This window comes from Pristis pectinata, chromosome 24, assembly GCF_009764475.1.
Source record: "Pristis pectinata isolate sPriPec2 chromosome 24, sPriPec2.1.pri, whole genome shotgun sequence".
NCBI classification, from domain to species: Eukaryota; Metazoa; Chordata; class Chondrichthyes; order Rhinopristiformes; family Pristidae; genus Pristis; species Pristis pectinata.
The window spans coordinates 34,153,013-34,168,794 of NC_067428.1; the positions used below are offsets into that span (position 1 = coordinate 34,153,013).

Below are 15,782 nucleotides of genomic sequence, written 5' to 3' on the forward strand. Positions count from 1 at the left end.
GGATCTGCTTCCAACACCTTTTCAGGCAGCACAACTTTCCCCAACGTTATTTCCTCTTCCTCCCATCCAGTTCTTCTGCTGGTCACCTTAATCTGTCTCATCGAGTTACTGTACCCTCCTGCCACTGGAAACACTTTCCCCTTGTTGACTGTTGCAAAACAATTAGTTTCTGAGTTTAAACTCTGGTTTCCCAATCTAGTTTCTTCCTCTCACAGACTAGCACCCTCCTCTGTATGTCAGATTTATTACAGCTAAAAAAGATCCTTTATCTCCTGTGTGTGTTTTAAAAGAATTTAGCAAAGTAGCTTCAATTTTTCTTTTAATCTGACTGATTTCACTGTTTCTTCATAACAGTTTAATTTGGGCAAAAATCCTAGCATCAATCCTTGGATGAGGAACCGTGTTGTTTTGGGAACAGCCTTTGACATATTATAAATTATTTACATCAAGAAGATGCCCATTTGGCTTCAAGTCAGTGCTTGGGTGAGTGTGTGTATTTGCTCCACACCATCTCAGGCAATCAATATATTCTTCCCTTGTGTGTTAATCTAGTTTCTCCTTAAATGTACTCGTGCTATTTGCCTCAACTACACCCTGTAATCCAGTTTGTAATTACTCTCTGAATAGAGAAGTTTCTCCGGAATTCTCTGTTGGATTTATTACTGATTATCCTCTACTTCCAGCCTCTATATCCGGTTTTCATTCATGACATTAACTTTGAATCTAACCTGTTTAAACTCTTTCATAATGCTGAGGATGGCTGTCAGGTCACTGTTCAGTCGTTTTAAAGAGAAAACTTCCCTTGCAAAATCAAACTTTGTATATGTAGGTAAAGAAAATGTAGGAAATTTAAAATCCATGGGAGAAGTCTTCTGTAATTGAACTTATTTTGCAAACAAGACACACCAAATGTATATGATGGATATTCCCCTTGCATGCTTAATTTTATTCCTCAGGTTTTCCCAGAAATTCATCCAGAAATGGAACCCATTTACACTGTTCCTAGCAACATAGTGAGATCTAATGATTAGGATCCAATTTAAAAAATGACTATTTTGCTGTAATAATTCACCAGAGTGCTTCACTTTGAGATTGGCCCCATGCCAAAGAAGCAGCAATGTCCTCGGATAATGGAAGACAATCAATAAATACTGCAGAAAAAGCAAATGGGCAGACCCCACAACTAAATTTTGCCCATTTTGGAAGGCGGCCTCTCAACACCATCTTTATGATCTCAGAATCAACTGGCCTGCTGCCACTTACGGCAAATAAAAGTGAAACCAGCCCATTTTTCATAGGAAAAGATACTTTCGTTATAAGGAGAGACCCAAGGTTCTTAGGCTAACTATTTCCTCTGGCCAGATAATTGATAACCAAAGGACACAATTTAATAATTATTGGCAGATCTGACAGGGATGGATTTTTTTATGCAGGGAGTCGTGATCATGTAGGTACTGCCCAAAAACCAATGAAACAAGATTCAGTTGTAACTTTCAAAGGGCCATGATAAGCATACTTGGAAAGAAAAAATTTGCAGGAATACGAAAACAAATGAGAGGGCTGGGACTAGGGGACTCACAACTAAATGAGGTAGTTGAGGTACCTCACATGGATGCATTTCAGGACATAGTTATGAACATATGAATTTAGGAGCATTGCTATTTAATGAGATCATGACTGATCTGATTTCAACCTGAGAGAGACAAGAGTCTGCAGATGCTGGAATCTGGAGCAACACACAAAAAGTTAAAGGAACTCAGCAGGTCAGGCAGCATCTATGGAGGGAAATGGACAGTCGACGTTGTAGGTCTAGACCATCTGAACTGAAAGATAGAGGGGAGATAGCCAGTATAAAAAAGGTGGAGGGAAGGGATGGAGCAAGAGCTAGAAGGTAATAGGTGGTTTCAGGTGAGGAGTGGTGATAGGCAGATGGGAGAGGGGTGAGTAGAAATAGTGCCAGAAGCTGGGAGGTGGTAGGAGGAAGCGACAAGTGGCTGAAGGTGAAATCTGATAGGAGAGGAAGGTGGAACATGGAATAAAGGGATGGTGATAGGGAAGACAGATTGGAACAGTGGTGGAGGGGAACCATTGGGAGGAGTATGTGGGTGATGGGTAAATGGAGATGATGGAGGAGGGGAAAGAAACAGGGTGATGGGGGCTGGGTGAGTGTAGGAAGAACTGGGTAGCTCAGGAGGAGAGAGATAAGGGACCAAGGGGGAGCTATTTACTGGAAGTTGAAGAATTCAGTGTTCATGCCATTGGGCTGTAAACTACTCAGGCAGAATATGAACTGCTCTTCCTCTAGATTTCAACCTTAACTCTGCATTTTGCCTGCCCTGGTAAAGTTTCAGTCTTTTATCAAGAATCTATCTACCTTTGCATTAAAAATATGCGAAGACTTTACTTCCACTAACCTCTGAGGAAGAGAGTTTCAAAGATCTGCCGCACTGTGTGTGTGTGTGTGTGTGTGAGGGAGAAAAACCATCTCATTTTGAAACAGTGACCCTTTGTTCTGGACACTTACATGCAGAAATATCCTGTCCACATCCATGTTATAAAGACCTTTCAGGATCCTATATGTTTCAATTAAGTCCCTTCTCACTCTTCTAAACTCCAGCAGATGCAAGTCTAGCTTGTCCAATGTTTCCTCATCAGACACCTCACCCATTTTGGTTATCAGTCTAGTAAACTTCTCTGTACTACTTCCAATGTATTTACAGCCTTCCTTAAATAGGAGATCAAATATTTCAGATGTGGTCTCACCATATAACTAAAGCATGACCTCCCAACCTTTGTATTTGACTTTCCTCACGATTACTTGGTGTACCTGCATACTAGCCTTCTGTGAATCATGCATAAAGACACCAAGATATTTTTAAAAATCAGAGCTCTGGAATCTTTCACAACTTAGATGAGATGTTTTTTTAATATTTTTCTCCCAAAATGGACAATTGACATTTTCCCATGTTATTTGTACTATCTTTGCCCACTGCTTTAACTGATCTATATCCCATTGTAGCCCTCTTATGTTCTCCTCACAATTTCCGACCCTGAATCCTCTCTATCACTAAGACTGCCCACTTCATTCTCAGTTACAGCACCCATTGCCCACCTCTGCACGTGCTGAAGTGTGGATCTATGACTTTGCTACCTCACAATGAACTTACTCCAGATTATTTTCTTGAGTGGGTCTTTATCTTAAGCACCTCAGTAAACTTGAGTTTATGTCAGAATCAGATCTATTATCAGTGACTTATATGACATGAAATTTGTCGTTTTGCAGCAGCAGTAGAAAATTACTATAAATTACGGAAATAAATTAGTGCAAAAAAAGTACATCTAACTCCAAATCCCATGTATCCAGCCATGCTGCTACACTGGCCCATTACATTAGCTTGGTTTGAATATTCTCATCCCTGTTTTCAAAATCCTCCATGATCTCCCTGTATGTTGCCTCCTCCACCCACACAATTCTTCAAGATTTTTATGCTCCTGGAGTTTAAGCTTGTAAATCGTTGATTTCCATTGCTCCACCATTGCAAGCATGCCTTCAGCTGATTGTGTCTTGAACTCCGGAATTCCTTATCATTTCCACCTCCCTGTTCTCCTTTTAAGAAAGCTGTCACGTGGTTTAGTGTCCTGTTTTATTCATCTTTTTGCAAAGTACTTTGGGATATTTTACTGTGTTTTACATACTGTTTGACGGCAAATTGTATCAGAGATAATCAATTATCATCTCAGGGAATAGTGAAGCACCAAAGTTATGGAGAGAGAGCAGAGCTGCGGGTTTGTGTTTGCATTACTTTGGCAGAGGGTTAATGCAAATGCTGCTTTTATTTGAAACCTCTGAACGTAACTTTATGTATTTTATTTTCCTCATTCAGAAATGTTAGGTCTATTTTATTTCCAAGTATCAGATAATGCAGTCAAACAAAGCCTATAGCTTGTTGGGGTCTAATTATGTCAGTCAGATATAAGATTCCAAAAAAGGGATTCTATGAAGGTTCTCTGCGCAAACATGTGATTCTGTCAAACAACACTGTCCCAGTAAGGACAGTGGTACATGGGATGGGACTGTTTGGAACACAGGCCAGCATGCAGCTGTGAAGAAGGTAGAATAGCAGACCACACAGACGTAGGCCAATGCCAGAGTCAGCATATACTGCAGCAGCAATCCTTTGACTCTGGCAGAGATTTTGATGATTCTGAGTTTTCTGGAGTAGTTCATTATGAACAGATCTTTGGCCATGTTTAGAAGATGTGTATGAATTACTGTTTCTTTTATGACTTGTCTTTTTCCTTTCTGTCACGTGAACTCTGAGGTGCATACAATGTGTAGGGTTTATTAGATTTCTGTTGGTACTGGAAATTGTGTGTTTGTATTGTAATACATAACTATCATCAGTCATTTGATGCTTTCATATGGTGGTTACTTGATTGGACTTTCACCTGCCCTTCCCTAAGAAGTGAGATTAAAGCTGGTGGAGGTATGTCTCGGGCATTACAGTTGTAGGTTTGGAGCAACAGTGGAAACTGCCATTCTTCGAGGCTGAGTTACAACTTATTTCTGGGGACAGCACACTGGCTCAGCTTGAAAGTGGTAGAGTGGGGTAACTAGAAGAACTAGACTAAAAGTGTCTCTCAGCTCCAAGAAGTCCAGTTCAATCCTGATCTCTGGTGTTGTCTCTGGAGTTTGCATGTTCTTCCTGTGCTGCATGGGTTTCCTCCCACATCCCAAATATGTGTGGGTTGATAGGTTAACTGGACGCTTTGATTTGCTCCTTGTGTGGAGGTGACTGGTAGAATCTGGGGGGAGTTGATGGGGAGGTGGGGAAAATTAAACGGGATTAACGTAAATGGGTGGTTGATAGTTGTGCAGAGTCGGTGAGCCAAAAGGCCCGTTTCCATGCTGTATGACTCTATCACCCGCACCAGATTTAGGGGTTAGTCAGACACTCAGCACAGCCCAGTCAAGTGCAAAGTCTTTGGGTGGTGATGGATATCCCTCCACCTTTAAAAGGATGTAGAATGCTGTGCGCAGTGCAATGACGAGTCATATGGTGCTGTTAATTTCCTACCCATGTTGCTTGCACTGTTTGTGCCAACTATAAAATGCCTCTGACTTGGGTGTACTAAATGTGATGAGCATGTGTCATTATTTTGGTCTCACTGTGTTTTGGTTAGCTGTGCTTGCACTTGAGGATGGTTGTAAACCATTAAACAAAAATATCAGTCAGCTGGGGGTTGGGGGGGGGGTGGGTGGTAAATGGAATTCATGAAAAAGGTTACAGTCGATTATGGACGTAAAACTACTGTAAAAACAAAGCAACCCCACCCCACAATCTCCGGCTTATGTTCCAGTTCTTATACTCAGGGGTTTCTGAATATTGTTCCACAGAGTATCTTTGGAAGTGTTTTCCCAGGTGGATTTCATAAGAATAAAACACAAGAAACAAAAGGAGTATTGGGCCATTCATCCCTTGAGCTTATTTTGCCATTTGATAAGATCATAGCTGATCCTTTATCTGATTTCCTGAATATCCAAAGATCCAGTGCTCAAAGATTTGAGCAGTAGAATCAGGTAGGCATAAAGACTATGGCCAAGTCCTGGGAGAAGGGATTACTATGGATGGTGTCCACTGGTTGATATTTCTTGGGTGGAGAATTTCAAAGGTTTAAAACTCCCTTTTTCACAGAGTTTTAAACCTTTGAAATTCTCCACCCGAGAGTCAAATGGCTGAGCCCTTAACCTGCGACCATGCCCTAAGGTCGAATCTCCATCCTGAGGAAACAACTTGTGTATCTAGTCTTTTAGAAGTTTTTCTGAATGAGGTCGCCTCTCAGACTTCTAAAACTCCAGTTAATAAAGGCAAATGATGCTCAATGCCTCCTCAGTGGACAACTCTTCATTTTTTATATTATCCCACCTCTAAAGCAAGTATGTCCTTTCTTGAGAAAAGAAATAAAACTGCAGACATTATTCTGGATGTAGTCTCATAAGTACCTATCGAGCTCCCTAATGCTGCAAATGAATCTGCTTCCAATACCACCCTTGGTAGTACTTTTCCAAACCTCAACAACTGGCTGTGTGTAAAAAAAAATCTTGTCACATTTGGACTTCCTTACTGTTGTACTCTGACCCTCTCGTAGTAGACCAATGTGCCCTTTGGCTTCCTCAGTGCTTGCTGTACCTGCAGGTTAATTTACAGTCATTCATATAATCAGCATATATACCTCCACAACAACACTCCATTCTGTCACACAAATTATCTTCACCTCTCCAAACCACCCACTTTTCACCGCATCATAAAGGCTGCTTATATCTGACTTTCTCCAGTTTAGTGAAAAGATATCAACAAGAAACATTAACTTTTTCTTTCTACACCAATGCTGTCTGACCTGCTGAATGTTTCCAGTGCTTTTTTTTTGTTTTTGTTATCTAATTATTGTCCTTCATTCTCGTTAGAACTTCCAAAATATGACATCACAGCTTTCCATTTAGAAGGTGATTGGCTACTTGTGCCTCAGTTTCCATTTCAGTGTCTGTGTATAGCCAAGACTGGTCTCCCAGTTTGCTGTGGTGAAGCACCTGGTCCAAAAGGCCTTTCATCCATTTCCAAGACAGGCTTAACAACTTGATTTTATTTACAGTCTCTGCACAAATATGAAAGGTTGGCTCATTACCATTTTTGTTTCATCTTAGCTAGGTTGTGAAAGCAAATTTATACAGTATTTAAAAGTAAATTTTTAAATCCCCAATTTTTTTCCTGTGTGGAAGAATGGTTTAAAACCTGTGGTCAAGAGAGCTCGCACCCATATCTCTGCCATTTCCTGCACCTCCGCTCTCACCCCCACCCCTCCCAGACCCAACAGGGAATAGGGTCCCCCCATCTTCACATTTCATCCCACCAGCCTACGTATACAACACATCATTCTCCGCCACTTCCGCCATCTACAATGGAACCCCACCGCCAAGCATATGTTCCCCTCCCCACCCCTTTCTGCCTTTCACAGGGACCGCTCTCTCCGCGACTCCCTAGTTCGCTCCTCCCCCCCCCCCCCCCAACCCATCCCCCTTCCACCCCGGCGACTTTCCACTGCCCCCGCCGTAGATGCAACACCTGCCCTTACATCACCTCCATCACTTCCATCCAGGGACCCAAACAGTCCTTTCAGGTGAGACACCTGCACCTCCCTTAATATCGTCTACTGCATTCAGTGCTCCAAGTATGGCCTCCTCTACATTAGTGAGACCAAACACAGACTACGTGACCATTTCACAGAACACCTGCGCTCTGTCTGTAACAGCGATCTGCGTCTCCCCGTTGCCAGTCACTTCAAACCACCCCCCCCCCCCCCCCCCACACTCCATCACAGATATGTCACTCCTCGGCCTCCTCCACTGCCAGGAGAATTCCAAGCACAAACTGGAGGAACAGCACCTCATTTTCTGTCTTGGAACCTTGCAGCCTGACAGTATGAACATTGAATTCTCCCACTTTAGATAACCCCCCCCCCCCTTTCCCCACACTCCCCCACCCCCTTTCCCCACACTCCCCCACCGTATTGCTCTTCTATCCTAGCCTGTCTCTTCCTTTTACCTTTTTTTTCCTCTCTCTCCTTGCCTTTGACCCATCCCCTGGTGGATCTGCTCTCCCCACCTCCCCTGCACCTGCCTATCACTATCTCTTACCTGCATCTACCTATCACCACCTTGTGCCCACCCCGCCTCCCCTATCTTGTCCACCTATCAGTGCTCTGCTTTTCACTCCTATATATCAGGCTTCCCCTTTTCCTACCTTCAGTCCTGAAGAAGGGTCCTGACCTGAAACGTTGACTGCCTGCTTTTCTCCACGGATGCTGCCTGACCTGCTGAGTTCCTCCAGCATCATCGTGTTTTTCATCTCGATTCCAGCATCTGCAGTCCTTTGTTCCTTTGGCTAAATTCTGCTTTCCCCACTTCCACCTCTGCCTCTGTCCCTGCCCTATCTGCTGCTGAAACCCTCAGCAATGTCTCTGTTATCTCTCGCTTGATTATATCAACACACTCCTAGTCAGCTTTCCATCTTCTGACATCTGTAAACTAGAACTCCTCCAAGCTCTGCCTGAATGCTATAATCCACATTGTCCTTTTCACCCACCTCCTCTGCATGCTGGCCAATGTTGGCTCATGTCCACCTATGCCTTGATTTTTAGATTCCCATCCTCATTTCCAATGCCTCCTCCCCTGTACAACTTTAAAAGCCTCTTTCAGTCCAAAACCACATCTGGAATCTCTGTGCTCTGAATCCTTACTTCTTGTGTATCCACAGTTTCCAGCAACCACCTTCAGCCGTGTAGTTTCCTTTCTTAATCTCCAACTTGCTCCTTAAATGCTGCTGCTCCTTTGACCAAGCTGTTGTTCACTAATCCCAATATCTGGGTGTGTGAGATTGGGTGTCAAATTTTATCTAGTTGTATTCCAGTGAAGTCACTTGGGCTGTTTTATAATGTAAGTGGTATATAGAGAAGAAACCAAGGAAGATAGTAGATACAGGTCCTCTTCACAACATTTAAGAAGCATCTGGATGAGCACTTGAATTGCCAAGGCGTAGTAGGCTACAGACTAACTGCTGGTACGTGGGATTTGTATAGATAGGTGCTTGATGGTTAGCATAGACATGGTGGGCTGAAGGGTCTGAATACCACTATGACAATAATTTCAAATTTATCTTTAATCACTCTGCCTTTCAAAGCTGATATTCTAACTTTCTAAACATTCCTCTGCTTCTGTGGTGTGACTGCATATGTAGTGATTTGGTGACCAGAGTGAATGCACAGCTGGATTTCTCCTCAAAAAAAAATAGAGTGTTATCTGGCTTCTCTTGTAAGCCCAAATTGCAAGAGGACTTGAATGCAAGAGTAGTGACATCTTACTGCAATTATATAGGACCTTGGTGAAATTTTACATGGAATATTGTGTGCAGTTCTGGCTGGTCTCTCTTCCTGAGAGAAGTGCTTGCCAAGTGGACCGCAACAAACCCTGGAATGGCGGGTTTGTTTTACGAGAAGAGATTAAGCAGAATAGGTCAATACCTGCAAGAGTTTAGGAGGGGTCCACATTAATTTATGGAGATTTTGTGCAATGACACCCAGATCCTTCTAAACACCAAGACTTTTCATTTAATTTAAATGTACAAAATTTTTGTGCGGCTTGAAGGGTCAATGATGTTTCCCCTGGCTGAGGTGTCCAGAAACAGAACAACTTCTCAAAATAAGGGACTACCCATTCAGGGCTCAAATGAGAAATGTCCTTATCCAGTGGGTAGTGATTCTTTAGAAGTCTCTACCTAAGTGGGTTGCAGAGGCTCAGTTGCTAAGTATTTCAAGACAGATCAGTAGATTTTTAAGAGAATCAAGGGATTAGTGCGCGAAGGTGGTTCTGAAGTAGAGGATCAGCCATGCTCTTATTGAATGGGCCTGAATCGTGTACTCTTTTGTGAGGGTCCCTCAAGTCATTTGGAAGGCAAGTGAAATGATGGCCAATGATGCAAAGGGGATTGAGGATAAATAGGGAGGTACTGAGACACACCTACGGTACTGCACACAGGTTTTGACATATTATTTTAAACTGGCCTGGAGACAGTTCAGAGATGGTTCATTTTGTTTATTCCTGTTGGGAAGAGTTGGGAAAGATTGAGCAGGCAGCATTTACACTTGCATTCAGACAAATGATAGGTGACAAGGTTCTGATGGGGGTTGCTTAATAGGCTACATGCTGAAAATGTTCCCATTGTGTGCGAATCTGGAACTTGAGGACATGGTTTCAGAAAAAAATGATGCCCCTTTAAGATGGAGATGGATAATTTCTCCTGAGTGTGTGAATCTTTGGAATTCTCGACCTCGAGTTGTGAAGGCTGAGTCAGTGAATTCACTCAAGGCTGAATGAGTCCAAAAGTGCAGCTTTTGGAGGTTGAATTATGGAGAACGGGAAAGTGGATCCGAGGTCAGGATCAGATCAGCTATGATCTTACCGAATGGTAGAGCAGGCTTGAGGTGCCATTTGACCTATTCCTGCTATTGTTTATGTTCTTATGTCATGGACCATGTCAACTCCCCTGGTGTACTACAGGTTGGGAAATCAAAATCTACTGGATGGTTGGAGCGTTCCTGTTCTCAGCCACTATGGTGTTGGGATAATTAGTTTAAATTGCAGCATCTGGGTCAATTGCAGCTTCGTGTATAGAGATTTCAGTCATCTTATTGCACCAAATAGCTGGATAATACAGGAGAGAAAAGCCATGGATGTAGGTGGGGAAGTAACATAGAGAGCGAGGAGGAATCATGAGTCTGCCCTGAAGAAGACTGAGGAGTTTACTGGCCATAAATCTTCAACGAATGGACTGTGGTGATGAAGCATTTCCCCCCAGCAGACTGCTGGAGTGACTTGCTATCATCTTCACTACCGCTCACTGGCTTTGTCAACTTTCTGACCAACTAAAGAAGACAGGTTTATTTTAAGCCACTTTCCTAAAATCAGTGGCTGGTGTTGGGACATTATTCCAGCAGTGCCAGCTCAGTTTCATAATCTCTGTCATTCTTGTGAGTCTGGTTTAATTTTGCAGTGGGATGTGGGGGAGAGTATCTTGCCAATTTAAAACATGTTCATCTGACATTCAAACCGGACTGTGTTCTTAGAGAGATCATTCAGCATTAATCAGGAGTGAGAATCTTTGATGTTTCTTCCCTTGCAGACACGTTGTCCCTGATTGAGATCTGCAAGCTCAGCAAAGTTTATTCCAGGGGGACTTTTTTTTGGAGTTAAATTTACCAACTTCACTGACAGACTAAAAAATACATTGCTCATAGAGCTAAGCATTTGATTGAAAGTGGTTCTTTTCCTTCCCCTTACTCAAGCTGTCCTCTTTCCCTCTGCCCTGCTGCTGTGACACATCCTTGCACTTTATCTGACAGGGTGAGATTGCTGTAGTCACAGCTGTCACTTCAGCTCAGTGCTCAAGCCAGCACTTACCTTTGGGGTGGGCCTGGTCATGTGTTTTTCTTTTGGTTTCCTTCTCCCAAGGGTCCTTTCACTGAGGGGAAAAAATATCGGCAGAACAAAAGATCCTCAGCTTGATGAAGTTCCCTAAGGGATAATGAACACGCTTTTGATTTACAGGGAAAAACAGCCCCGCTGCTTCCTACCTCCCAACCTCACACCCCCCACTCTCCATCTCCTTTTCTGTACACCCAAAGGTATATGTGCAGAGAGTCTTTGCTACCTTGCCCAAGGGATCATGTAAACCATGGATGTCACCTGCATTCGGCAATTCACAGCTTTGACTGAAGGTTCAGAACATAGAACAATACAGCACAGGAACAGGTCCTTTAGCCCACGATGTCTGTGCTGACCATGATACCAATTTAAACTGCACATCTCTGCACGTGATCTATATCCCTCCATTCCCTGCCTGTTCATGCGTCTATCCAAATGCCTCAAACAATGCTATTGTATCTGCTTCCACCACCTCCCCTGGCAGTGCTTTCCAGGCACTTACCACTCTGTGTTTAAAAAAAACTTGCATTGTAAATCTTCTTTAAACTTTTCCCCCTCTTACCTTCAAGCTGTGTCCTCTAGTATTTGCCATTTCCACCCTGGGGAAAAGACTCTGACTGTCTACATTATCTATGCCTCTGATCATTTTTTTAATACTTCTGTCAGGTCATCCCTCAGCCTCTGATGCTCCAGAGAAAACAGTCCAAGTTCGTCCACCCTCTCTTTATACTGTAGCTAATACTCTCCAAACCAGGCAACATCCTAGTGAACCTCTTCTGCACCCTCTCCAAAGCCTCCACATCCTTCCTGTAATAAGGTGACCAGAACTACACACAATATTCCAAATGTGGCCTAACCAAAGTTTTATACAGCTGCAACATGGCTTCCTGACTTTATACTCAACATTCCAACCAATGAAGGTCAGCATGCTGTATGCCTTCTTTACCACCCTACCTACTTGTGTTGCCACTTTCAGGGAGCTATGAACCGCAGACTCAATACTCTTGCATTTATTTCCCAGACCCCCTCTCTCTCCATTGTTTCCTTTTGACTAATGTGTGTGTTCTCTTCTCTTTAATCACTATCATTTGTTTTCCAACATGTTCACGGAAGTGCTTTAGGATGTTTTTCCTGACCCAATGTGTGGATATTTATAGCTTGGTAGCATTTAAAATTAATTTGTGTGATAAATATCACACAAAAAACGTGATGCAGGCTTTTCCCCCTAAAATTGGTTGAGATTAGAACTAGAGGGCATAGGATTAGGGTGAAAGGTATAAAGTGAAATACGTAAGGGCAATCTGAGGGGAAACTTTTCCACTCAGAGGGTGGGGTGAGTGTGGAACGAGCTGCCAGCGGAATTGGTAGATGCAGGTCAGTTGTAATATTTAAGAGAGGTTTGGATAGTTACATGAATGGGAGGGGTTGGAGGGGATATGGTCTGGGTGCAGGTAGATGGGACTGGACAGAAGATCAGGTCGGCATGGGCTAGATGGGCCGAAGGGCCTCTTTCTGTGCTGTAGTAGTCTATGGCTCTAAAGGGAAAGGAAGAGATGAGGCAAGATGAAGAGGGGTACAGGGAGGTTAATGTCGAGCAGCAGGTTGGGCAGAATGGGCAGTTTGGGTACTGTATATGCCTTGTAGTTAGTTTCACACCCTCCTCAGAACCTGGATTTTTGGTCAAATCTCGGTCACCCTTTTTAATGTGTCTTTGCATTCGTGTGGCAGCTTGAAGTTGGAACCACAAGTTGACTGTCGCGTTTCCTACAGACTGGGTGTACGTTTTACATCTGAGACGATTTTGGAAAGTGCTGGAGCTGTTGTAGACGCCGGATGAAGGAAGGTCTTCAGCTCTCTGCCTTGAACTGCGGGTTGTTGCTGAGCACTCGGTGGGGCGCGCTGCCCCTTTAAGAGAGCGGTGGGGGCGGGGGAGGAGGAGAGTCGGCGCATGCGCGCGGCGCGGCGGTCCACCTCGAGTGCCGGGGACTCCTTCCTCTTGCTCGGTGCCCGCGGTTCCCGGCCGGTGCTGGCGGCGGGACGGCGCCGGGTCTGTGGCCGTGCGGGAGGGACTGCGGGCCACGGGGGCCCGCGCCGACACGCTGGGCCGCCGGTAGGTGCGGTGTGTTGTATTTAAGCGAGTTGTGTGTGATTTAAAGGGACCTCCCTCCCCCGTGTCCCCCCTCCCCTCCCCTCCCCTCCCGCCGCTGGGGAGCCGCTCTCCGGGAAGGCCCAGCGCACAGGCTGCCGCCTCCCCTGAACTGGGTGGCGGGCGAGCAGTGCGGACTTTCGGGGACTTGTTCCTCCTTTGCCCCCACCCTTGGTGAGCCCCAGTCGTGGCACTTACCCCGACTGGCAGCCAGACCTCGGCTGTGTCAAAATAAGAGTCCCTCTGGCTCCCTCCAACTTGCTCTGGGTGATCTGATGCTTTTCCAAGCGAGCCTCAGGGTAATGGGCAAAGGCACCGGGTTTTTTTGTGTACCACTGTATGTCACTTTATAATTGATTTAACAATGACAGTCACTTTTTTTTGTCATTTTTCTCCATGCCCTCACTGTCACAGTTACCAATTTTCCTTCTGTTGTTCTCCTGGGTGACACTGATCCATCCCCACTTGCCCAAATGACCACTCTGCCCAGCTGACCTTGGGTAACGAGTGGCTCTAGGCTGTTTAACTATGTGCTAATGGCAGCAGCACTGTCAAACCCTGACCTAGTCTCTTACCATGCCCATAAACACATTCTCAAGCGCAGTCAAGAGACCTGGCTAACTTATGCTTTCTCCTTTTCTTTTATTAACCAACTTCTTATCCCTTCACCCCGCTATATCAACAGTCCCTAACCTCAACCCAGATGAAATACCTGAGGAATCTGAAAGCTTATTTAATACATTGCGGATCACTACACTGTGACTCTTCCTCATAAGTTTGGCTTGGTGCTATGTCTTGTTGCAGTTTATCTTGATCTTTTTCCTTTCTCTCACTCAAGTTGAACGTGTGTAAGATGGAACAACAATTGTCTTGTACTACGTGTGTCAGTACCATGCGCAAATGAAAAGGCTGGCAAACTGGAACCTTGTTAAAGCTCCAAGATAAGCAGCTCACAGTTAATTTAGAAAGTGATTTGGGCTTTCACAATTGGCACTTTTAAAGTATTTTTGTCTTCAATTCCTTCCCAAGGTTGGCATTGATCTCTCGTTAGCAGATGGGCAGTGATCTGGTCCTGAACTTCTCACCCCAAGTGCTCGTTTGCACACTGTGGGCTGAAGTCACCGCTGCCTTCTTGGGCAACCCCTTATGATTGAAAATGATTTTCCACTCTCATTTTTTGTGTTCTTAGTTGGCTGATGAGGCTTGTTTGATTCCACAAATAGGACAGAAGGTGCCTGACAAACTGGGAGTTTGCAGGAGTCCTGGGTTCAATCCTGACCTCGGGTGCTGTCTGTGGGGTGTTTGCATGTTCTTCCTGCCATCACCGTTTTTCTTCAGGTGCTCCAGTTTCCTCTCACATTCCAGGCGTGCAGATTTCTAGGTTAGGTGACTGCTGTAAATTGTCCCAAGTATAGGTAGGTGAGTGGTGGAATCTGGGGGGAGTTAATGTGGGGGAAATAAAAAGTGGGGATTAGTGTGCGATTAGCGTAAATGGTTGGTCGGTGGTCAGCGTGGACTGGGTGTACTGGAAGGGCCTGTTTCCATGCTCTATCTCTCTGACTCTCAGTGGGAATGTTACAGTTTCAAGGTGGGCTGAAGTCACTCAATGTTTGTTGTTGACTGTTTTCCATGGTTCTTGCACTGCTGAGATCAGAATCTTTGTCCATGGAAAACTGCAGTTGTAGGTTTATGGCACATGACTCAAAGGTAGAGATTGTGAAGTGCTTTGCTCACTGAAATTGACATATCATCATGAAACAAATAACAAGAAGTTGCATGCTCAGATGTTGTAATCCCTTGAATATTGGTAATTAAGGGGTGATCTAATGGAGGTGTTTAAGATGATTAAAGCAGTGGAAAGGGTTGAAAATGAGAAGCTTTTTTCCTGTGGTGAGGGGAGACCACAATCAAAGAAGTTTAGAGAAAAATTCTTCAGGATGATGCCAAGAAGCTCTCCATCACAAATCCAGAAAACTGCCCCTCTCCTCTCTCTACACACCTCCCAACCCACCCCTTGTTCCCTCACAAAAAAAATGAAGTCAAGCTTGTTATTGGTGAAGTTTATAAATTTTTATTTGAGTTTGAGCGTCAGTTGATTGGCAGAATGTCTTTGTGAGATGGAAAGCCCCTCCTGTTCCTTGTTCTGCAATATTGAAGAAAGTACATGCATGTGTGGGATATTGTAGTTACCTCAAGGAATACTATTGTTGAAAAGGAAAGATAGAAACATAGAATTGATACTCGATGTCTCCAATACAGAAATGGTATTCCTGATATTATCAAAAAAAGCTCAAAATGTTAGGGCTCCTTTTCAATAGAACAGGGAATGTTAATGATTGAAGATTAAAGACCAGGTAGATTTTTACAAAGTTATTAAGATTTGAGAACTAACCAGTGAGACTTGCTTCCTAGAGTTAATGAAATCATAATAGGAGATCAGAAAAGAATGAAATTATTGTTAGTTTTGTTTCTCCCCCCACATAAATCATTGGACCATTTACCATAAATATAGGTAGTGACTCAATCGTAATATCCTAAAAGGAATTTAAAGTTTGTAAGAATATGAGGAAAGAATGGAAGAGCTGTCATTGCCATGAAGTT

At 43.8% G+C, this 15,782-nt stretch overlaps 1 protein-coding gene across 12 annotated transcripts in view; it reads left to right on the forward strand.

The window, feature by feature from the left end:
- Positions 1-15,782, forward strand: part of gatad2ab (GATA zinc finger domain containing 2Ab) — a 133,488-nt gene that overhangs the window by 30,765 nt on the left and 86,941 nt on the right. For 2 of the 12 annotated variants that reach the window (XM_052037736.1, XM_052037738.1), the window contains exon 1: positions 12,897-13,145. The exons of 6 other annotated variants lie outside the window; for them this stretch is intronic. The gene's annotated coding sequence lies outside the window, so the exon portion shown is untranslated. Of the gene's footprint in view, positions 1-12,895; positions 13,150-15,782 lie in introns of those variants that run through there. 4 more of the 12 variants (XM_052037730.1, XM_052037737.1, XM_052037742.1 and 1 more) reach the window with 4 other exon arrangements.